The 23,918-nt window shown below is 40.2% G+C and overlaps 1 long non-coding RNA gene across 1 annotated transcript in view; it reads left to right on the plus strand.

The window, feature by feature from the left end:
* The first annotated feature begins 907 nt into the window (after positions 1-907).
* Positions 908-23,918, plus strand: part of LOC113457450 — a 47,113-nt gene continuing 24,102 nt past the window's right edge. Inside the window, exon 1 of the long non-coding RNA XR_003378019.1 lies at positions 908-1,228. This is a non-coding gene — a long non-coding RNA (uncharacterized LOC113457450). The remainder of the gene's footprint in view (positions 1,229-23,918) is intronic.

Consider the following 23,918-nt stretch of genomic DNA (forward strand, 5'->3'; position numbering starts at 1 on the left):
GGAAGTGCAGACACACTGGTGCAAGCCCACACTGAGGAAGGGGAAGCAGGAGGACCAGCAGCATTCAAGCTTGTTGTTTGTTACAACAAAGTCAGTCTGAGATGCATTAGACCCCCACCCTTTTCTCTCCCTCTCTCAACAAATAAAACAAACAAAACAAAAACCTAACCAGCCAACCAAGCAAACAAAAAACCCCCAAAATACAACAACAACAAAAACACCCATAAAAGGTTTCTCTTGCTTACCTGTGTGTAAAGGTTTCTGTTTCAGAGATTATGTGGGGGAGAAATTAAAACAATTTTTACCCTTACAGCTACTCTGGGAACAAGAAAATGAGGAGATGTGTAAATGACTTCTGCAAATGTCACATGTTATTCCGGCGTCTTTAAAGACAGAATGCCATTTTTTTTTTTTTTTAGTTCACTGCCATCTTCTGTTGTTCCGGGCACAACCACCTTCCTAGTACAAACTGTGCCGTTGGCACTTAGCCTGTTCCCAAGTAAACAAACTCATGACACATAAATGATGCATTTCAATAGCTCTTTCGGCATGTTCTCGCCCATGGTAAGATGTGGGCTGCCTCCTTAGCGGACTGATGCTTTCAAGACCCTGAGGGTATAAACACCGTGGGTAGTTTCCCACATTGCTTGGTGATTCTCTTTTATGTTTTCAGTTAGAAAGCAACACGGAGCCGAGCACAATTATTTTTTATTTTGTGTTTATCACGCAAGGGGTCCTTTTGGTAAAATAACTTCCAATTGGATGGGGTGAGGGTACAGAATGAATCTTTTCATTTCTCCAGAGTCTTATGTGCACAAATGACAAAATAGCACCTCATAAACTCCAGCAAGTGAACAATCATTTTGCTGGGCAAATCGAGCTTCCCAGCCTCCGTCGTTCTGCGTAGGGGAAAGGCTCAGCACAAGCATTCGTCACTGCATTTTCAGTGACCTGGGCTCTTTCTAATATCCTTGGGGACCGAGAGCCCAGCATGACCGAGAAGGAGACTTCCCTGGGAGAGATGCTTATTTTATTTGAAGAAGTGGGGGAAGAAGGAAGGTTGTGCCTTGGTGCTGGAGAGATGCTTGAATTATAGGTACCCCTCCACCACCACCAAAAAAAGAAAAGCGGTTTCCTTGGCAACAAGAGATAAGAGAAAGTGCTTGTAAAATTCCACCACCAGCTCATTTTCAAGAATGCAACGAAGCAGATGGTTCGGATCATTCAGGTATTACAGTTCTCCGTTAAGGAGTGTAGATAGAAGGAGCATAAATATTGAAGGGCTTTGGGTTTGTACTTGGCAATACCACACGCTGAGAACTCTTTCAGAGGAAAGCTTTCTAAATATCCATACTCTTCATCAGCAATCCAAACAGCATCTGAAGATCAAGTCTCTTAACATTTGAAAAGGAGACAGGCAGAGGGGAAAAAAATCAGTGTGACTGGAAAATGCAAGCTAAAAGACAGTACTGTCAAAACTTACCTAGACAGCAGAGGTCACAGTCTCCAACCTATGCGTTATCACTAAGAAAGCTCTACCATACTTGATTATTTTATATGGCCATTTTGCTTAGGAGAAAGTGGCTTTGCTTACCGAGGCTTGTCAGCACAGTTGCCAGCAAGATGTTTTTGCCTTGCCTAATTAAGTTCTATTCATGTTGAAAATACAGGTCTTCATTTTACAATGGAAGTCTTTTCAGATATGTGTGTTTAAGTGTGTGAGAAGGCAGGGTATCTCTTGAGTCTCAGGTTCAAATTGCCGAAGAGGAGACTATCTGCTGATTGGCCTGCCATAGTATATGGGCTAGTTTTATGTCAGCTTAACATAAATCAGTGAGAGTCATTGGAAAGAGAGACTCAATTGAGAAAATGTTTCTGTAAGGGTTGCCAATAGTCAAGTTTGTAGTGCATTTTCTTGATTAATGATTGATGTGGGTGGGTCCAGCTTACTGTGGGCATTCCCACCCCTGGGCTGATGCCCCCCCCCCAGTGCTATAAAAAGCAGGTAGAGCATTGTGGTAGGTTCCTCATGGCTTCTGTTTCAGTTCCTGCCTCCAGGCTCTTGGCCTTTTTGCTTCCTGTGTTGACTACCTCCAGCAGGGAACTATGATGTGGAAGTGTAAAACAAATAAACCCTTTCCTCTCCAAGTTGGTTTTGGTCATGGTGTTTTATAAGAGCAATTTTCACCCTAACTAGGACCTGTGGGAAGACTTGTCTTATGAATTGTACGTTAGTAAAACTGATTTTCAGTTTGTATTTGTGCTGAATGAAAGTTTTAATTTCTGCCATAGCTTTTGGTGACAACAATATATTATATACCTAGACACATAAAATAATTCATGGGTAAAGTATTTTAAATTAACATTATAATGAGAAGAGACTTAAGAATTTAAAAAATGCTGTTTGGAAACGTTTTGTGTGTTTTCTTTCTTCTTTCCTTTCTTCCTTTTTTCTACCCTTCATTATTTCCCTTCTTTTCTCCCCCATCCTTCCTTCCACTTTTTCTTTTCCTTCTTTCATTTTTTGAGACAGTGTTGCACTATGTAGCTCAGGATCCTTATGATCTAATCTCCATTAGTGCTAGGATGACAAACATTCACTACCATATATGTCTGAAATGAATCTATCTATCTATCTATCTATCTATCTATCTATCTATCTATCTATCTATCTATCTATCTATCTATCTATCATCTTTATCTACCTGGTAAGGTATCTCCTAGACTACAGATATCTTTATCTAAGATCTTTAGGTTTCTTTATGTCATGCATTTGATTATGCATTTTATTTATGGACTTATGCATTGTTTGTATGTATGCATATATGTGTGTATGTATGTGTATGTATGTATGTATATTGTATGAGTGCAAGGTGCCTACTGAAATCAGAAGAGGCATCAGTTTCTATGGAATTGGAGTTATGGACTTTTATGAGCCATCATCTGGATTCCGGGAACAGAACCCAGGTCCTGTAGAAGTGCTCTTAACCACTGAGGCATCACTCCAGTTCCAGATTAGTTTTATACTCACTAAAATAATATACACAATCATTTGAAATTTTATTCCAGAAATATGACATAGGAAAAATAACATCATCCAATCTATCTAACAAAACAGATCAACCAACTTAACTGGCAGGATGGCTGAATGCCAGCCCCAGTGCAGTTTTTATTGTTTTTGGCTGAAGCTTATCAGCATTTACTGAACATAAGGTAGAATTTGCTGAAATTTTACCGTGTCTCAAATAGTTTCCAGACAATGGTCAAGGATGACTGACAAATTTAATTTCCCCTCCTTAAAAAGCAGCTCAAGTGTATACTGATATCAAGGTAAAAATGGGTGCGTTTTCTACCTTATGAGAGTCATGAAGTTCATTATGTTTTGGCTTTCCATAAATGTATGCCTTCTAGCCAACCCTAGGCTTATGCTCATGGGAGGTGGTTGCCTTTGAGTCCCCAAATAGGGTACAATCTGTTGTTCACTTCTAATCAATCACACTTGTTTATTTGGAAGATGATTAAAGAGTTAGGGAATAGGAGAGGAAAATTCCCCAGATGGTAAAGTTTTTCAGTCTATAATCATGAAAGTATATAGAAGTTCCAACTTTATTTTTTTTAATTTGGACTTTGGGCTGAAGCAAGCCTAACTTAGTGCAATACTAAATAGCTACAACACATAATTGAAGGTACCTGGGTTGCATGCATTTTTTAATGAATCACCAGTCCATGTTAGCCTTTTTGACTATGAATAAATGCATTAAAATACAATTTATATTTTTGACATAAAGGGACATTCTTATATTGGATCTGATGTGAGATTCATGTTTAGGCTGAAACTTAAATCTAGGATGGATATAACCCCAACACACTGTCATTACCAGTTGAGACTATAAGTATAAACAGATTGGCAAAATCTTGATTTTCATAATACAAAAGGTCATTTATGTTGGGAAGACAACTCAGTTGATAAAGGGTTTGTCCTGAAAACATGAGGACAAACATTTAGGTCCCTAGCACTCACATAAAATCTTGGCACATCTGTTCAGAATAGGGATGGGATATTTTGGGGTAAGACAAAGAAAAGTAGATCCCTAGAACTCATTAGCCTAGCTCAGTCAGTGAGCTCTAGGTTCAGTAAGAGACTCTGAAAAAATAGGATGAAAAGTCATTGAGGAAGACAAGTTCCAAACTATGGCCTCTACAAGCACACATATGCAGGTACCTTGCGACATATACCCACAAGAACACACGCACAGTGTTCATTGACATGGAAGAATCTATGAAACTGGCTTTCCAATGAACATGAGTTCTCTTATGTTTAGAGGTATGTCCTTACTTATGGTATTACAAAGATTTTTCAGTGGTAACATCTGGAACTGTAAGATGTTAGCACCCACATACCAATTAAAATAATTAATGTCCCTCTTGTTGAAAGGAATCTACTAGAAGTTACTGGGGAAGCATCCAAGGGCATGTCCTCATTTTTCTGTATCTTTCAATTTGCACTTTTTTTATTGTTTTTTTTTAAATTGAGTTTTATATTTTTCTCTGCTCCCTTCCCTTCCTCCTTCCTCCTTCCTCCCCTTCTACTATTTCCCATGATCCCCATGCTCCTAATTTACTCAGGAAATCTTCTTTTTCTACCTTCTGTAATGGTAAAAATAAAATGGTGCTGCCATTTCCCTAGTTGCACATGTAGGCCATGAGGGGCAATGAGTCCCAGGCAGGGAGTCCCCAAGTGGCCTGTGAGCCATGAGGGCCAGCGGGCCCTAGGCAGAGAGCTGCAATGTGGATGAAGACTGAGATGGACAGGCACATCATGCAGAGTAAGGTTGGATATTTATTTAGTGGGTTATGCCTTTTTGTCTTGTTGACCATGTCCTTTGCCTTACAAAAGCTTCTCAGTTTCAGGAGGTCCCATTTGTTAATTGTTGCTCTCAGTGTCTGTGCTACTGATGTTATATTTAAGAAGTGGTTTCCTGTGCCATTGCATTCTAGTGTATTTCTCACTTTCTCTTTTATGAAGTTCAGTGTAGTTGGTTTTATGTTGAGGTTTTTAATCCATTTGGACTTGAGTTTTGTGCATGGTGATAGATATGGAGCTATTTTCATTCTTCTACATGTTGATATCCAGTTTTGCCAGCACCACTTGTTAAATATGCTTTCTTTTTTCTATTTTATATCTTTTGCTTTGTTGTCAAAAATCAAGTGTTCAAAGGTGTGTGGACTAATATCTGGGTCTTTGATTCAGTTCCATTGGTCCTCCTGTCTGTTTTTATGCCAATACCAGGCTGTTTTCAGTACTGTAGCTCTGTAGTAGAATTTGAAGTCAGGGATTGTGATGTCTCCAGAGTTCCTTTATTGTACAGGATTGTTTTGATTATCCTGGGCTTTTTGCTTTTTCATATGACGTTCACTATTGTTCTCTCAAGGAACCCCAAGGATCAGCCATTCTACCCCTCCTCTAGTTCTGAAATGCAGGAAAATGCCACCATGTACATGAGTTCCAGGGATCTGAACTCAGGCCTTTATGCTTGCAAAGCAAACAATTTAGTCACCATCCTCTGATATTTTGTCTCTTCCCAGTGGTTCTGCCTTTGACTGGGGGAATGAATCTCTGAACCCATCCTGTCATTGTGTTTCATTTATTAGCTGTAATAATCTTTAAAGAGTCACCTCTTATTGTTGCCAGGTAGTTAAAAAAAAAAAGAAAAAACAGGATGAAAACTTGGGTTTTTTACTTTATTTACCTGCTTTTGGTCTGGGATTCAACTCAATTCTAACTCCACCATGTATCAGCAGTTATATCATGTGTGCGTGTAGATGCACATGTCTGTGGTTACGTGAAACCCAGTAATGAGTAAAAAGAACCTATGTTTTCCAGATTTCAAGATGATTCTCAAAAAAAGGAACTAAAGAAACTATGACAATTAGTCATGAACTTCTGGTTTTATACACACAAGACTTATCCAGTGCTGTTTATATGGTTGACAGCCAGTTTTCCTGTGTGTGGTCACTGGGAACCTCTTTATATTGGTTCGTCAGTCCTTTCCACACACAAATTCCTTGATGGCTTGATAAATGCGTCCTGTGACAAGATCTTAGAGACCATCTTGTATATTTTATGCTCCATGTTAGACACTGACCATTTTTTCACTTGGCATCCTTCCCTGAGAAATCAGGTCTCATGAACATAGTCTTTGATGCCAAGGGTTGTCATTGCTGCTGGGTAGTCTTTGTCTCTAAGACATCATGGGTGGAGGGGGAGCTGAAGTTTCTTTTAAAGATTTATTTATTTTCCTATTGTGTGGCATTTTCCTGGGTGTATGAATAGGATCCAGGGTTTCCATGTATCTCTGGGAGACCTTGAATTCTTGATCTTCTTGTCTTAACCACTCAGGTGCTGAGTTTTCAGGGACTTCTTTCCACTATTTACAGCTTATTTCCTTATTTAAATATTTATCCATTTATCTTCTGATCTATTTATGTTTTTACATTTGAAAAATTAAAATTCTATGGGCCACAGAGAATGCTCAGTTGTTCAGAGCATCAATTGCTCTTCTGGAGGACCTGGACTTGGTTCCTAGCACCCAGGTGGCAGCTCACAACTATCTGTAACTCCAGTTCCTGGGATCCAGCACACGTTTCTGGCCATCTTAAGTACCAGGCATGTATGTGACACATAGACATATAACAGGCAAAGCACCCATATGTATAAAATAAAATTGAAAAATGTTAAACTCCTGAAATTTATTTTTCTACTTATGGCTAGTATATTGCCTTGTATTTTTCTAGTTTATTCTTTACTTTTGAAATTACCGTTTCTAATTTTAATGCATTTTTGTCATAAGATTTCTGAGATTTTTAGTATCTGAGTTGTGTTCTATTTCCATGATACATGCCATTGATGCCCTTTTGTTCTGGTGGACATGAAAATGCAATTTTCAAGTGTGTAATAAGAATACATTTTCTGGAATACTTTTTCTTGTCCATGGGGTGTTACTCTGCTTTATTCTGCCTATTTGTGGAATACATTCGAATCATATCATCTTATTGTTCATTTTACATGAAATTATTTTTTTCTGAGCTTTAAGAAAGAGCTGTGCTCCAAATGGCATGTTAATGACACAAATTGTTCTGCTTGGTTATTTCTGTGTAGAGTTAACAAGATTATGATTTTACTGGGCTGCCTCATCTTTGTTTCTCTTCTTGCTGTCCTAGTCAACTGGGACTCTTCTTGCTTTATGAGGACTCTGTCCTGAAGGGAACCTTACTGGGTCTGTTCCAGGAGTTTGTGGAATGAAATTCTTTTAGTCTTTCTCTAACTTGCAGTATATCTTGCCATTGTATCTAATAACTTCTTTATGTTTATGTAACTGAAATTATGCATAACATAGAACCATATTTATATACACTGTTTTTATGCTCACAAGCCTTTGTTAATATTATTTATAAGTTAGGCATACTAAGAGACTATTGACAATTACTAGTAATAATGTAGGACATTTAGGGTACTGGAGAGATGTGGAAGCATGGAGACCTGAGCCAGTATTCATATAAAAGCTGTGCATAGCTGTGTGCTGAGATAACCTGAGTGCTGGGTGTTTGTGGGATTACCACAGAGATAAGGATAGCCAAGGGTCACTGGCCACTGGCTTAATGCTCCTGTCCCCCATAGTCAAGCTCCAAGTTCTCTGAGAGACTTGGCCTCAAGGTAATCAGGTGAAGAGTAATAGAAGAAGACCCTTGAATTTCTGCTTGACCCTTTATGCATGAGTGCATGTAAACACACATGTGTGCAAACATGCATGTACCATACACACAACAAATAACTGGAATTACAATTAAAGTATCATATGGCATCATGCTCCTTTCTCTCCATGTTTCCTGTTGTTGTGATGTGAAATTGTGCCATGCCTACTTCTGCGATAGACAAGGCAAGGGTGATAACTGAGTTCTCATGGATCACCATGGTTGTAACTTTTTGCAGTGTGAGGTAAAATAGTAAAACTGGCATAAACTTCTCTTTCCTTTTTCACAGTAGAGTTCCACGGTCCAATTTCAGTGGAAATCTGTGATTTGGGGTTCAGTGTTTCTGAGTTGACCAGAGTTCCTGATTATGATGGTTAACCTTGGTTGTCAACTTGATTGGTTCTGGAATCAAGTATAAGATATGCTACTGGATGGCCAGTGAACGTATTTCCTGGAAGAGTTAACAGAGGAGAAAAATCTTCCCTTACAGTTGGCAATTTTTTTGTGGAGGTGGTGGTGTGTATGTGTGCTGATATAAGAACATTCAAGGGAAAAGCTGTTGTTATTTTTAAAAGATTAATTTTTTATGTGTATGAATGATTTTCTTGCATGTATATCTGTGTACCATGTGCCTTCTTGGAGCTTTAAGAGGCCGGAAAAGGGCGTCTTAATTCCTTGGAACTGGAGCTACTAATGGTTATGAGCTGCCATATGATTTCCGGGAACAAATCTGGGTCCTCTGCAAGGGCAACAAGTGCCCTTAGCTGCTGAACTATCTCTCTAGCTGCAAAAGCTGTTACTTTTTAAAATCTACCTTCTCTCACTTCTGGAAGACATATATGCTTTATTTTTGCTGCTGATGGTGCTGTTCTTTGTTGTCATTGAACCTTAACTCCCTTTGTTTTCCAACATGGACCAAGACCAAGAGTCTCTTCCAGTCCTTCAGTACCAAATTGGGACTGATGAGACATCTAGACTTGTGGACTGAGCAATCAATAAGTTTGTAGCACCTTCAGCATATTTGAATTTCCTATCAAAATGATGTAAGCCAATATAGTAAATCCCCATGTAATATGTGTTCATTCTATCAGTCCTGTTACTCAAGAGAACCCTGACCAAAACACTAATGCTTTCTTTGTCTTCCTCTTGCCCAGACCCCAGTCTGGAAAGCCCTTGTAGTTAGGGGTCTCTACATCTATGATATTACTTTATTTTGATGGGAGCAGGCTGTGTTGAATCTCAGTTTTACTAAATCATTCTTTTGTTCATGTACATTGAGATTTATGGACTTTAACAGTTACACAGTACTGTGACTTTATCCTCCTTGAAATACCAGTGGCAATCACAAAAGACAGGACAAAATAAGTTCAAACTTATCTTTGGGCATGAATTGCAACACATTTTTATCATTTGGTACAATGAAACCCTGATCATAGTTGATTGTACTATCCAAGGAAACAGAGCTAATCTGGGTACTCATCTTGGAGATTGTATATGTGTTTGAGAGGAGAATGCACTGATAGGGAAGGTAGGGCTTCAAGGCATCCGTAAATACTACAGGTAAAGAAAGCAACAATCCCTGTCTTAGTTACTTTTCTATTGCTGTGATAAGACACCATGAAAAAGTTTATAGGGGGCTAACAGTTTCAGAAGGTTGGAGTCCATGACAATCATTGTGGGGAGTATGGCATCAGGTGACAAGGCATGACACTGAAGTAGTAGCTGAAAACTCACATCTTGATCTGCAAGCATGAGTCTTGAACAATAAGGATGAGATGTGTAACTGGCAATGAAATGGTCTTTTGAAATCTCAAAGTTCACCTCCAGGGACACACTACCTCCTAATCCTTCCCCAACTGTACCACCAACTGGGGACCAACTACTTAAACATATGAGACTATGTGGCCATTCTCATTCAAACCATTACAACCAGCTTCTGTTGGCCAATCACAGATGCCACTTACCCGAGTACCATTTATGCTGAACAGTGAGTGTTCTGGGCGTCTAAGATTAAGAGGATGGCTAACTCATTGTACCTACCTTCTTTGTGCTCCATCTGAGCAATGAGTAGAACTTGGAGAGGAAAAGATTTGTTAATAATAGGTAACACAAAGACCAAACTAGACATCTCCCACCCATAAAAAGAGCCACAACTAAGGAAGTTAATGAAACCTCAAAATCTGTTTCCAGTGATGCGCCTCCTCCAACAAGGCCACGCCTCCCAATTCTTCCCAAACAGTACCCCCAACTGGAGACCAACTACTTAAACATATTAGCCTATGGGGCCATTCTCATTCAAACCATTAAAGCCAGCTTCTGGTGGCTAGTCACAGATACCACTTACCTGAAGTTAATGAAGTTCTTGTGGGTGATCTACTGCATTATTGATGTTTCTCTTACCATCACAGTAGAGTGAAGATGAAAGGACTTGTGGCTCACAATGCATCCCTTTTTATTTCCAGAAAGTCCATAATGATGCAGAATAAAAGAACCAAATACTACAGTCTATAAAGTTCCTGTAACAAATGTTTTACCCTCTAATTATCAGTACCACCTTGTTAGTATAGAAAAATAGATAAGCTTCTAGATGTGCCTGAACTTTTGGGAGTCTTTGTATTTTGGTTAGGGGTTATGTGATGCAGGACAGTCTGGGAGCATAAGGATTATACATAGCATTGATAATCCCCAGGCAGCACTTCTGGTATGTTTTTATGCAGAGAGATGCAGGGAACTTAAGAGTTGGTTTGATGTCTTGGTGTGGTCACTCAGTATTAACCTTCTTACCTATGTACAACTGTAATATGCAGAAAAAAAATACATGTTACACCCCAAGCCCTGAAAATTTGTTGGCAGTAGAAGCATGCTCACTTGGGAAAATTTTCAAATTTCCAGGTATTCTTATATTGACTTAAGAGTTAGTGACTAACTACTGGCATCTTTCCATCTTTGTTCATATTTGTCAATGTGTATAAAAACAGGAAGATGTAGCCCAGGGGCAGAGGAGAGACAAGGGAAGGGAATGAGAACTGATTTGATTGATGATATCAAGGGGGATGCCCTGCTTGGCAGACTCATTTTTATGGCTGGTGTACGTGCTGTGTAGCACGCCTCATCCAAAGACAGCTTTGTTGAGGGAGTAAGATTCTGTCCTCGTTATCTAATTAGGCACATCACACACCATCTGTTTCTGTTCAGCGGGTTGCACTGAAAATCCAGCCAGTAGATGGGGAGGGCCCCAGGAGACTGCCTCTCCCTGCTGAATTATTGACCATTGATAGATTCTGGGAGAGGGAGAGTCATTGCTTTAGTTGTCTATCACCCATAAGCCCAATATGCTCCAGTGAATAAGTCCAAACTCATGGGCAAACAGATGACCTCGGTTAAATTCAGTGGGTCACAAAACAAAACCCCACAAATCTGGGAAGTAGTTATTTAGGAAAGAGGGAGGGAAGCAATACAGGGGTGAGAGGGACATAAGCAAAGCTGGGGAGAAGAATAATCATAATGTATTATATACATGTGTTAAATTGGCAAGGAACAGAACAATGGGAAAAAACAGGGTCAATATAGTTTTTCTGAAAGAGTAATGCTTTTGGTCTGGTAAACTTGGCAGCATTTATAGAACTAGCTAACTATAATGCGATAAAATGAATCAATAAAGTGAGAAACATCCAGTGGCATACACACAGCTTTTTCTTTTTTCTTGCATGTTTACTTGTAATCTTGTCAAATCAGAAAAGAAAGGCAGATGTGGGTTCCAGTCATGTTTAACCACAGAGGAAGGAAGACTTTATGTGACATGATAGAGTACAGAACATTGTCAGGAAGAACAGATATTTTCTAACAGCTTTGGATCTTCATATATATATATATATATATATATATATATATATATATATATATATATATATATATGTATATATATATATATAGTGTGTGTGTGTGTGTGTGTGTGTGTCTGTAGTGTGTAGTGTTTGTCTGTTCTGTGCAAATTGCTTAAGAGTCAAGTATCAAACACTGGAAGCTTCAGTCCACTGAAGTAATGTGAAGGTGTTCTTAGGAACCTGAGGTTGTGGTACCCCAAGGTAGTGAGAAGGATTTAATATATGGGAAAACTCAAGAAGAGCATGAGATTAGAAATATATGTGTTTTCATTCTTATGAAAGAACAGCATCAAGTTTTCCTTCCTTTTTTTTAAAAAAAGGAACTATTTTAAATAAATTTTTTATTGAACTCTTATGTTCAGGTACTATATTATATTCTTTAAAATTTTTTGTTTGTTTTGTTTTGTTTGTTTTTTGACACCAGGGTTTTTCTGTGTAGCCCTTGCTGTCCTGGGACTCACTGTGTAAATCAGGCTGGCCTAAAACTCAGAGATCTGTCTGCTTCTGCCCTCCAAGTGCTGGAATTAAAGGTGTACACCACCACTGCCTGATGTTTTAAAATAATTTTAAAAATTATTTTACTTTTATATTTTAAATGTGTACATGTGTAATGTGAATTAGTGTATGCATATTTGGATGTGTGTGGTCACATACATGTGTGTGGGTATGTGTGCATAGATGTAGGAGTTCATGCAGAGATTCAAAATGGACAGTGAGCATCTTTGTCTATTGCTTTCCCCTGTAATTGTTGAAATAGAGCTCTTACTGAACCGGGAGGTGTCCAATTCTAGCTATTCTAGGTAGTCAACTTGTCAGGAGTATTTCCTGCCTTTTCCTTTTCAGTGCTCAGATTGCAGGCTGCAACCATGCCTGCCCTGCTTTTTCAGTAGGTTGGGAAGATCTGAACTTGACACCTCTTGCTTGTGTAGCAAGTGTTTCATATCCTGAGCCATTGCTTTAGCTCCACTGTGTGCTTGCCTATTTACTGATGTGTTCCTTTACAGCCAGCCTGAAATATGCAGTTCTAGAAATATTCCAAGAAGGACAACATCATGAGTAATGTTTGAGTGTAGAGAGTTTATGAGACTTCCAAAGTAAGGAAGGTGGAGCCCAGGATTCAGGTGACGCATCATCCTGTCATCAGAAACAACATACCTCTGTTCTTGAAGTTCGCCTTTCACAAGTGGCCTAATAGCTTGTATCCATCACTAAGTACAACTGCTCAGTTTTCCATGAATGGTGTGGAGTTCTAGGAGTTCTATCACATGTATAGCTGATGGAACTCTCTCTGCAGTAACTCTCTCTCTCTCTCTCTCTCTCTCTCTCTCTCTCTCTCTCTGTAAGCATGAGTGACAGGGAAATATTTTTTGATGGAGCGAGGGGGAGAGAGAGATCATTTCACTCGCTTTCTATTGAAACCCACTGTCAAATCCTAAGTCTTTAAAAATAGCGTAGGACTAACATGTATTCCTTTCCTACACTTGGAGACATTACAGAAAAGTCACTTTAAAAAGGGGAATCCGGAGTATATATTAACTTGAGAGCCATTTTTCCATCATCTACCTCTGGGACTATCATCTAAAATTGAGCTTAAGCTACACGACATAGCGGAAGACCATCCTTCTTTGGAGTCAGGGCATACATTGATCTGGAAGCTTTTTATAAGTGCAATTTTATTTTCCACTTCCCCCTACCTAGGATGCCTCGTCCTTGTGTCTGCTATGGAACTTTCCATAATGCTCCCCGTACAAATCTCTGAGTGGATTTTCAAAGTCGAAGCTGACTTTCAGGAGATAATGATGGAGTGGGCTTCATCTTGGCTCCGCCTGCTGCTGTTAGTCATGCTGCTTTCTGTCCTCTTTTCATCTTTGCTGAAGCTTTGAAGCAGCCGTCTTTGATTTCTATGCACTGTTCTGAGTCACTGTTTGATTCCTTGCAAGAGGCAAAAAGGCTCATATGCTCGTTACTCTGTGATTGTTTTTCTTTTTGCTTGGCAACATTCCGTGCACTTGCGGTGATGCTAGCCTCTCCCACATGTGGGCCAAGCTCACTTTGAAAGTAGTGGGAACCCCAGGTGTGAGGGGGCTTTTATCTGACAGCACCGTATCTCCTTCTTTGTTTCTTCTGTTTGCATGTTCCTGAATCTTGTTCTTTGTCTCCCTGTGTCTGCCTGTCTCTTTCTCTTTTCTCCCCTCGTTCTTACATATGTGTCTGTTCATGTGAGTATATATGTATATATTATGTATATATGTATCTCTCTCTCTCTCTCTCTCTCTCTCTCTCTCTCTCTCTCTCTCTCTCTCTCTCTGTGTGTGTGTGTGTGTGTGTGTGTGTGTGTAAGCCAGAGGCTGGCGTCAGATACTCTCCTCAATTACTCTCCAACTTAATTTTGAGCCAGGGTCTCTCACTGAACCTGGAGTTCATCATTGTTATGGCTACCCAGTGAACTCTAGGGATCCAATGTTTCTGATCCCCAAACTGGGATTATAGACACACACTGCTGTGTCCAGTTTTCATGTGAGTGTTGAGGGCCTGACCTCCAATCCCCCAGCTTCCACAGCAGGCACTTTGCTGACAGACATTTCCCCAGTCACAGTTTCCTCATTTTTGTTTTGTTAAAGATCTAGGCCAGGGATATGGCCCAGTGGGTGAAGGCACTTGCTTCCAGGCCAGCGATATGAGCCTGGGGACACAGTGGGAGAGAACTGTTTCCCATAAGTCATCCTCTGATGCTGTGCCCTGTGTGGTTTGGGTCCTGGAACTATGACTAGGAGCAGTGAGGGGATGGAGAAAGAACAGACACACAGACACGGGAAAGGTGGGGTTAGGTGTGTATTGGTGTGCTCATTCCTATGGAATGGCACTACTACCACTGGCAACCTAGAACCTCAGTGTGTTTATTAGGTACAGCAGAGGGGTATGGATTAGCTAGTTTTAGGGGGCAGGCTCTGTAGGTCAGCAGTCTCAGGCTGTAAACATCCAGAAGAGGGAAGCTATAGTTGCCAGTTTTTGTAATACTGGTCACTTGCTTGCTTGCAATTGGAACCCCAAGGAAAGCTTGGTCATTTCTCTGAACTTGGCCCCTATAGGGAATGGCTTTGCTAGTATTCCATGTGACTGAGGCCTTGGAATCTTTGACATGGCTGTCTCATGTCAATGGTACACATTCACTCAAGAGTTCACTCACTCAGGGTTTCCTCAGTGCTCTATACTCTGACTTCAACATGTGTAACATTTGCATGTGCACACATACATCTGTACACACTCATTTGCATATGCATAAATAAAAAATGTAGTAAAATTTCATTTTGGACCCTTTGGAAAACCAGACACAATCCAAGCACTGAGATGAGGGAGGGGATATGGGCTTCCACCCATAATCAGGAAGCCACCTGTAATCAGTGTTTGCTGACAAAAGATGAATCAGTTTTCTTTAGTGAAATCTCACTGGGTGTATTAACCACACCTCAGGGTAGGCCTTGTGCCCAACATTAAATGGCCAGTGTAAAATGAACTCATGGTATTTTTGTAGACTTTTGGTCTCATTTTGCTTTGTTTGGGCATTTTTTGCTTATTTACTTTGATTTTTTGTTTTTGTAAGATGCGTGTGTGTGTGTTTTGTTGTTGTTTAGTTTTTGTTTATTTTAAAGACAGATTAAGACAAAGAAAATATAAAGTTGGGTGAGTAAGAAAGTGGGGAGGTTCTGGTAGGATGAACACATGATCAAATATATTGAGTGAAAATTTTGTTTTTAGTGAAAACAGTTAAAAATTCTTCCTAGCTGTAAAACAAGCCAGTAAAGACCTCAGGGGCTGGGGAGATGCTCAGCAGATGAAGCTCTCACCATACAAACATAGGGACTGGAGTTCATATCCTTAGAACTCACACCAAAAAGCTGAGCTGCTATAGTGGTCACCAGCAATCCCAGCACTCAGGAGACAGAGTCAGGGTATCCCTGCGGCAAGCTAACTAGTTAGCTGTCCAGCAAGTTCTGGGCCCGATTAAGAGATATTACATCTGTAAGGAAAATGGAGGTTGATTGAAGAAGACTCCTAACATCAACTTTTGGGCCTTTGCATGTATTTGAACCTGTGTATATGTACCTCTACACTCATGTACATCCACACACATGTGAGCAGTGGTAGACACACTCATATACACCGCTTACACACAGACACACCACAGACAATGAAGGCCTCAGTAAAAGGCTGTAGTTTTGAGTTTGCTGTGGGCAAGTGCTGTTTGTGTCTGGCACAGCTCAGTAAGGTGCCAATAGGTTTGGGAAATGTGTTGAAATGATTGAGATGTGTGAAAAAGTCAATCAAACATTTATCTGGATGTTATTTAATGAAGAAATGAGTCAGACAAAATGACACTTGTAGCTGGGACCTCATTCACACATTTCTTCAGTGTTAAGTCTTTTATTTTTCCTTTTGGGTTCTTTTTGAGACTAGGTCTTGCAGTGAGCTGTGGCTGGCTGGATACTTCTTATAGCCCTGCTTGACCTCACACTTATGGCACTTCTCCTGTCTCTGCTTCCTGAGGGCTGGGGTTACAGGCATGTACCACCACTAAGTTAACTTCAATACTAATTCTTAGTTTAAAATTTATTTAATATGTGTGTGTGTGTGCATGCACACTTGTGAGCACACATTCTAGTGCTTTCCAGTAATGTGTATGTCAGATGAAAACTTGTAAGAGTTGGTGCTCTCTTTCCAACATGTGAGTCCTAAGTTTCAAACTCAGGTCATCAAACTTGGTGGCAATCACCTTTACCTATTAAACCGTATTGCCAGCCCTCAATGATAACTTTTTTTTTGAGACAGGGATTCTCTGAAGCTTTGGAGCCTGTCCTGAAACTGGCTCTTGTAGATCACACTGGCCTCAAACTCACAGAGATCTGCCTGCCTCTGCCTCCCGAGTGCTAGGATTAAAGGCATGTACCACCATTGCTTGGCTCAATGAAAACTCTTAACTGGTGGTCTTCATTGGCTATTTTATACAATATTGGGTGTAAACTCAAGCTTTGCCAAAATCCCATGCCCCTAGAAGCTTTTAGGAATGTATTTTTGGGAGTTGATGTCTTTAAATTTTTGTCTTAGTTTACAAAAACACAGTGAGAAAACTATAAATTGCATTTCCTTCCTACATTATTAATGCTTGAGAACTCATAAGGCAACTGACCATGGTGATCAATTGTTTTAGGAACAGGGTATATATGAGTGGGAAGGAGTGAAGAAAAGTGTTTAGTTCAGCCAGCTCTGCCTCTCATGTTTTATATTTTGCACACATAACTGCTTCATTCTGTGTCTTTCATGGGGTACTGGGATCTTCAGCTTGTCTAGAGCTATTATAGGGGATACAAGATAATGTGCACTTACCCCTTGGTGTTCACAGGGCTTGGTTTCCTTGCCCCATAGATGCTCAAATGCCTTTCCTTTGTTTATTTTTAATAAAATTTATTTATTTATTTTATTTCTTGGCTATAGTTTTCCCTCCCTCCTCTTCTCTAACTCCCTCTTTCCCTACCCTCAATCACTCCTCCTCCATTTCTATTTTAAAAAAGGGCTTGGTCTGTAGTGAGGAGGCCGTCTAGCGGGAGTGTGTGGTAAAGCAGAACCACATACACACACGAATCAAAGATCAAGGAGTGAGTGAGGGGAAGAACCGAGGTCCCACCACCTACAAAGGCACACCTATAATGACCCAACGACCTTCAGTAAGAGCTCTCCCTCCACAAAGTTCTACTGTCCCTCAACATACCACTCTGGACACAAAACTTTTACTGCGTGGGTTTTAGAGGTAGACCCCAACATCTGAATTGCAGCAAGTTTTACTGATCTGCCTAAAAGCACTCCAACAGAATGGAAACTAGATGTGAGTTCTTGGAAAGTGCATTATTCTGACTGTCCTATTAGTTCTCCAAGTTCATGGCTCTGGGAATGTCCTTCCCAACCAGAATGTGTTTCTTGTGGCTTCAGAAAAGCCCAGCAGATTACACACCAAACCAAGCAGCATAGCTTTCTCTTCTACTCTACCCCTTCTTTTACATTTTTAGTCTTCAAGGGAAGCTGGGAAAAGAAGTTTATTTATGATGCAAGATGTAAGAGGAAGCAGCCAGGCAGCAGCAATGGTAGACACTCACCTGAGTAAAATGGTCCAGTAGTTAGCAGGTACTTACTGTAGTGTGTGGATATGGTTTAACATGTCTCACAAAGTTTCTTGTGTCAGTAATCTGATTCTCAGTGTTTCAAGGCTGGGAGGTAGTGCTACCTTTAAGAAATAGTGCATAATGGGAGGATGTTATGTTATGGGTGTGTATGTACTCCAAGAGGATTATGGGATTCCTAGCTTCCTTAGCTTCCTACTTTGACACATGATGCCTTTTATCTGCTTACATTCCTTCCAAGTGATGTGGGCCCTTCTAGAATCAGTCCTGTTGCTAATTAGACTTCCCTCCAAAACTATGAACTAAATGAACAGCTTTTCCTTGTAAACCTGCTTCATGAATATCATTATGGTAATGAACAACAAATACATAATGTACCGTGGAGCCAGAGTATCTCATTAATGTTAGTTATAGCATGAAAGAGAGAAAGTTAGGATGGATACCCAGAGGTGTGATTTCTGCTTTCCCAAAGGCAGAGTGGAGACATACAGGGGAAGTGGAAGCTGAGTGAAAGCTTTCTTCTTGATACCCAGGACACTTTCAATATCTTTACATGGTTACCCATCAGCCTCTCTCTATCCATCACCCTCTTCACATGCTCCATCATTAGGAAGAGGTCCAGGGGCTGAGGCAAGGCCATTGTGTAGAATCTCCAAGGAGGGGGTGAGGATTTAAAAGGCTTGGGCTCAAATGGTTTTACTCCTGAGGGTGGATGTGAGGCTGACAGCAGGAAACATGTCCCCTACCAGCCTTCAGATGCTGGTGGTGTTTCCCACAGAGAGAATTCAGCCCTGAGATTATGAAAACTTTTTTCCTTTTGCTTTTAATTGAGCAAACTATATTTAATGCATGTTTAATATGAAGCTTTTAATATGAAGCACAAGCTGTGAATGAATTACCCTTAACCTTTCAAACTCTCTAAAATAGTAACTATTTGCAGAGCCACCCACATGTGGTTCAATGCACTAAGAATTTTCTCCAACAAGCTCTACTCCCAGCGTGATTTTTTCCTGTATACTTTTGCCCATGCCTGGGCCATTTCCAATCTTTCTACTCTCTGGTCCTTTTGTGATGATTCTGGTGAAGAGTATTAGCATTTTGAAGCATCCTTGGTGTAAGTCTGAGGTTGCCTACGCTGCTAACCAAGCCATGGGTCGCACTCGCACTGATCTATTTCAAATTTTATATCTCTTACTTTAATAACAACCATACTTTAACTATGCAGAGCTTTTATCTCTGCTTCTTATACTTGCTCAAGGTTTCTTGACACTAGGCACCTTGATTGTTTGTCTTTGGGTTATGTATGTGCTCGTGTGTGTGCACATGTGAACACATGCATCTTGGTTGTTGTTTCTCAGAAGCTGTCCGTCTTGTGGTTTGTTTTGGTTTTGAGACATGGTTTCTCACTCTCCTGGCATTTACCACATGGGCTAGACTAACTGGACAGTGAGCCCCAGAGATCTGTCTGTCTCTGCCACCTCTATCCTGGGTTTACAAATTTATGTTATCATACCTAGCTTTTTATGTAGTCTTTGGGATTTGAACTCAAGTCCTTGTGCATTCATGGCAAGCACGTTACCTACTGAACCACCTCCCTAGTCCGGATTACTCAGTTTTTATACTTGAAAATAGTAAATAATCCTAGGGTGTACTGGATACTTGATGTCAAATTGACACAAGCTAAAGTTATTTGAAAGGAGAGAAGGGAACCTATGATGTCCTTCAATGATGAACTGTGATATGAAAGCATAAGCCAAATAAACCCTTTCCTCCCCACTTGCTTTTAGTCATGGTGTTGCTTCACAGATATAGTAACCCTAATTAATACACAGGGCAAGAAGACCTTTAGGGCAATCTTGTGGCTGATCAAAGGACAGGGAGTGACATCTGCAATTGAACTCCCTGGTGATGTTTCACATGCTACAACAGAAAAGAGATGGGCTTCTGCATTAGTTACTTTCTATTGCTGTGACAAAATGCCATGACCAAATACAACTTAAGGAAGCAAGTGTTGATTTTGGTTTACAGTTCCAGAAGGCTAGAGTTCATCAAAAAAAGGAAGGCATGGCATGATAGCAGGGGTAGGAAGCTGGCCGATCTGATTTTATCTGTACACAGGAAGTAGAAAGTGAACAGGAAGTAGAGTGACTCTGTAAAGCCTCAAATTCCACTCTCAGTGATGTACTTTTTAAGCAAGTCTTCACCATCTTATGGTTCCATAACCTTCTTAAACAGTACCACCAACATGGGACTAAGAGTTCAAATACTTAAGCATCTGGGGCATACTTCTCATTCAAACCACCACAGTTTACTTAGGGAAATGTAGCTATGCTGGTGTTCAATACAGACTGCTAATGTCTTGGCAAGAAACTCTTTTGCTTTCCTCTTATTTCTAGTTTCTCTCTAAGGACATTGCCAGTTTTTTTCTTTTTTCTTTTCTTTTTTTTTTTTTTTTGATTTTTGAAACAGGGTTTCTCCTTAGCTTTTGGTTCCTGTCCTGTAACTAGCTCTTGTAGACCAGGCTGGCCTCGAACTCACAGAGATCCGCCTGCCTCTGCCTCCCGAGTGCTGAGATTAAAGGCATGCGCCACCACCGCCTGGTTTGCCAGTTTTTTTTTTAACTGAAAACACTGGGTACAGTGCTTGCTGTGCAAGTAGGAAGATTTGAGTTTCGATACCCAGGATGCATATGCATGAAAACTGGACATGGCAGCAGCTGCTTGTAGCACTAGTATTCAATGGATGGAAGAGAGGAACACAGGAAGATCCCAGGGGATTGATAGCCATCTAGTCTAACCAAAATGGTGATTGAGCTCTGGGTTCAGCGCAAGGCCATGTGTCAAAAAACAAGGTGGAGAAGGATAAGGGAAGCCACCCAGAATCAACTTCTAAGCTACACACATGCATACATGGGCACATGTGTCCTCACATACACATTTGTTTACAACAACACATACATATACACATAGATCATAGCAAGATATTTAGATGATGGATATAGATAGATAATAGGTAAAAGAGTAGATGATAGATATATAGCTTATGATGGATAGATAATATTTAAAAGATATAAACATATTAACAGATAGATGACAGATAACAGATGATAGATGAGCAGAGAAATAAGAGAAATGAAAGAGAGATTGGCAAGCGGAGTTAAGTTCCAAGCCACCTTGCTCCTGCAGATGCTGCTGAGCCCACCCAGAAAGCCCTCCATCTTTCTTCCCATCTGCTTACAGTTTATCCATCAGTCAGGCCCTGGATTGATAAGCTGCACAGAAGTATACTGTGCCAACTTGGGAATAAAATTGTTTCAGCACTTCTTTTAATTTACATAATATCACAAAACAAATTCCCACTGCTTGCTGCTCTACAGCTGTGATGTTATATCCTGTCATTTCAAGTTCTTCATAATCTAACTCACCTTAACATATTCTTGTATACAGGTAGCCTCTTCCCCCAAGACAGTGCTTCTGCCTTAGTTTGAATTTGGAATGTCCTTTGGGATGGTTAGTCTTGATTGTCAAATTCACAAGTTCTAGAATCACCTAGGAGGCAAGCCTCTGGTCATACCTGTAGGGAAGTTTCTAGATTGGGATAGTTAAGATTAGAAAACCTGTCCTCAATGTGGGTACACCACCCCATAAGCTTGGGTCCTGGACTGCATAACGAGGACAGTTAAGACACTGCTAATCCCAATGGAGATGTTGTGATGCTTTCTTGAGATAATTTCTTCGAGCATGGAGCTTACATGTGTCAGAGTACTTCAACCAACTAAGGAAGTATGGTAAGCAGGTTAATCTAGTAGTGGTTCAAATTAGCCGGAAGGGGAAACATGTCTCAGAAACCAAGGCTAGAGCCATAGTAGCAGCCGTAGCAATATTGACAAAACACATTCTCCAGCTTCCAGTTCCCACAAGATGAGGACCCCATACCATGGAGTGAAAGCCGAGCACAGTCATAAATTTGCATGTTGTTTTCCCACAAGTGAGAGATTATTTCCATAAAACTGGGTGTTGTATATATTAATGCTCTTGTATGAGCAGGTGTACATGATATACATGTAGGTGTGGAGGCCAGAGATCAGCTTTAGGTGTCATTCCTCAGGATGACATCTGTTGGGGCCTGAGCCCCAACATAAACTAACTCTCTGCACCTGCGTAAAGATGTAGGAATAATTGAGACACAGTTCACACAGCAATAAGCAATATCGGAAGGGAATCTCAGCGTTCATTCAAATCCTGAAGATCACCCGTGTTTGTTTTCCAAACATCTTTTATCTCCCAAGGTAAACTGAGGGGGAAGTTCATTAGCATTCTGTTTCCAGGGTAGCAGGACTAAAGTCTTGTCCGCAGCTCTGTCACTAGCTTGGAGTTGGCATCCTTCTCTGGTGATCTACATAATTACAAAGAAAGGAACAGCATATCCTGAGCTCCAGAGACAGCCAGTTTGATGATGCTTTTAGCACCTCTGTTGCTATTGTGACTTGAGAGGCTGGCTGCTGGTACAATGCAGAATATGTGGCCTATATAATATTGCCCAACAGACATTCACTGGTTGTTTGAATAGAGTATCCTTTGGGATGGGGCTTACTAATTTTGCTAGTCTAGTTGACCAGCGTGCCCCAGGAATCCTGCTGTCTCTGTCTCCTCAGGGCTAACATTATATGTGTCACTATGCTCTGCTTTCTTTTCTTTTTAAAAATCATTCATTTTATTTTTGATATTAAATATAATTACATTTTATGCTTCCTCTTCTCCCTCCAAACACTGCCATATATTATTCCTTGATCTCTTTCACATTCACGGCCTCTTTATCCATTCCTGTTACTTGCACATACGTATCTGTATATATTCCTAAATATGAAATACTTAGATTTATAGTATTAGTTGTCTACATGTTTTTAGGATGGATCGTTTAGTATTGGATAACCAATTGGTGTGCTCTTTCTTCGGGGAAGACTACTTCTTTCATTCTCAGTATTCGTTATTTGCTTGAAGTTCTTTGTGCAGGGTTGAGGCCTCACTGGTTTTCTCCAGTTCACTCTGGCATATCTATTGGTGTCATCATTGTTTGGGTTACATTTGGATAGTCCATTTGATCAGACTTTATGTGTGTAATTCCTGACATTATGAGGAAACATAGCCTCACAGCAAACTGCCTGATCCTCTAGCTTTTAGGATTTTTCTGCCTCCTCTTCCACAATGTTCTGTGATCCTTAGGTGCAGGAATTGTTTTGTAAATGTATTTAATGGGTCTGGGATCAAAAAGTCTGCATTTTGATTGGTTGTAGTTTTCTGTAGTGGTCTCTATCTGTTACAAAGATAAGTTTCCTGGATGAGGGGTGAATACTAGACTTATCTGTTGATATAAGGACACATGTACATAGATTGTTTTGGGGGATTATGCTGTTTATTAAATTAGAAGATGTAGATTCTTCTTCAATAACCATTAGTTCACTAGCATGGAGTAGGTATTAGGCTTTCGGTACCAGGCATGGTTTCCCCATGACTTGCAATGCAAACTTGACAAATGTCACTGTATAGCATGACATCATTTGCTGATCTATTTTTCCTTCAATAGTCAAAAGTATGGATGGCCTCATGTTAATTGGTATATTGAAATCCCTCTAGTTGAATTAGAGAATTACCTAATTGGATTAGAGAAGCCATATTTATGTAGTTGGAAGGATAGGTGAGAAGTGGTAAATAATGGAGTCCTGTTAATTGGAAGGTTCAGAAATTGAGTAGAATATAGATATCTTCAATGTAATGACTAGACTACAAAATACCCAGTGTTATTTTGTCTTAGTTTGTCTGTCAGTCCTGAATTGTGGCTGTATTTGCAAGGCTGTTTGTTTTGAAAGGCACAGCATGAAATGCATTTGTGGGAGAGAGCATACAACATAATCCATGAATTCTTCCTCCAGTAGCAAAGAGACCTTCAAGCATGCATGTGTGTCTCTTTGCCTCTAGCCTGTCAAAAGCAGCTCTAAGAGGGGATTTGAGAGAGAAATCACTGCTTGCATTATTGCCTCCTAAAATGCAAGAAATAACCTCTCTCTCTCTCTCTCTCTCTCTCTCTCTCTCTCTCTCTCTCTCTCTCTCTCTCT

This window comes from Microtus ochrogaster, chromosome X, assembly GCF_000317375.1.
Source record: "Microtus ochrogaster isolate Prairie Vole_2 chromosome X, MicOch1.0, whole genome shotgun sequence".
In the NCBI taxonomy this organism is placed as follows: Eukaryota; Metazoa; Chordata; class Mammalia; order Rodentia; family Cricetidae; genus Microtus; species Microtus ochrogaster.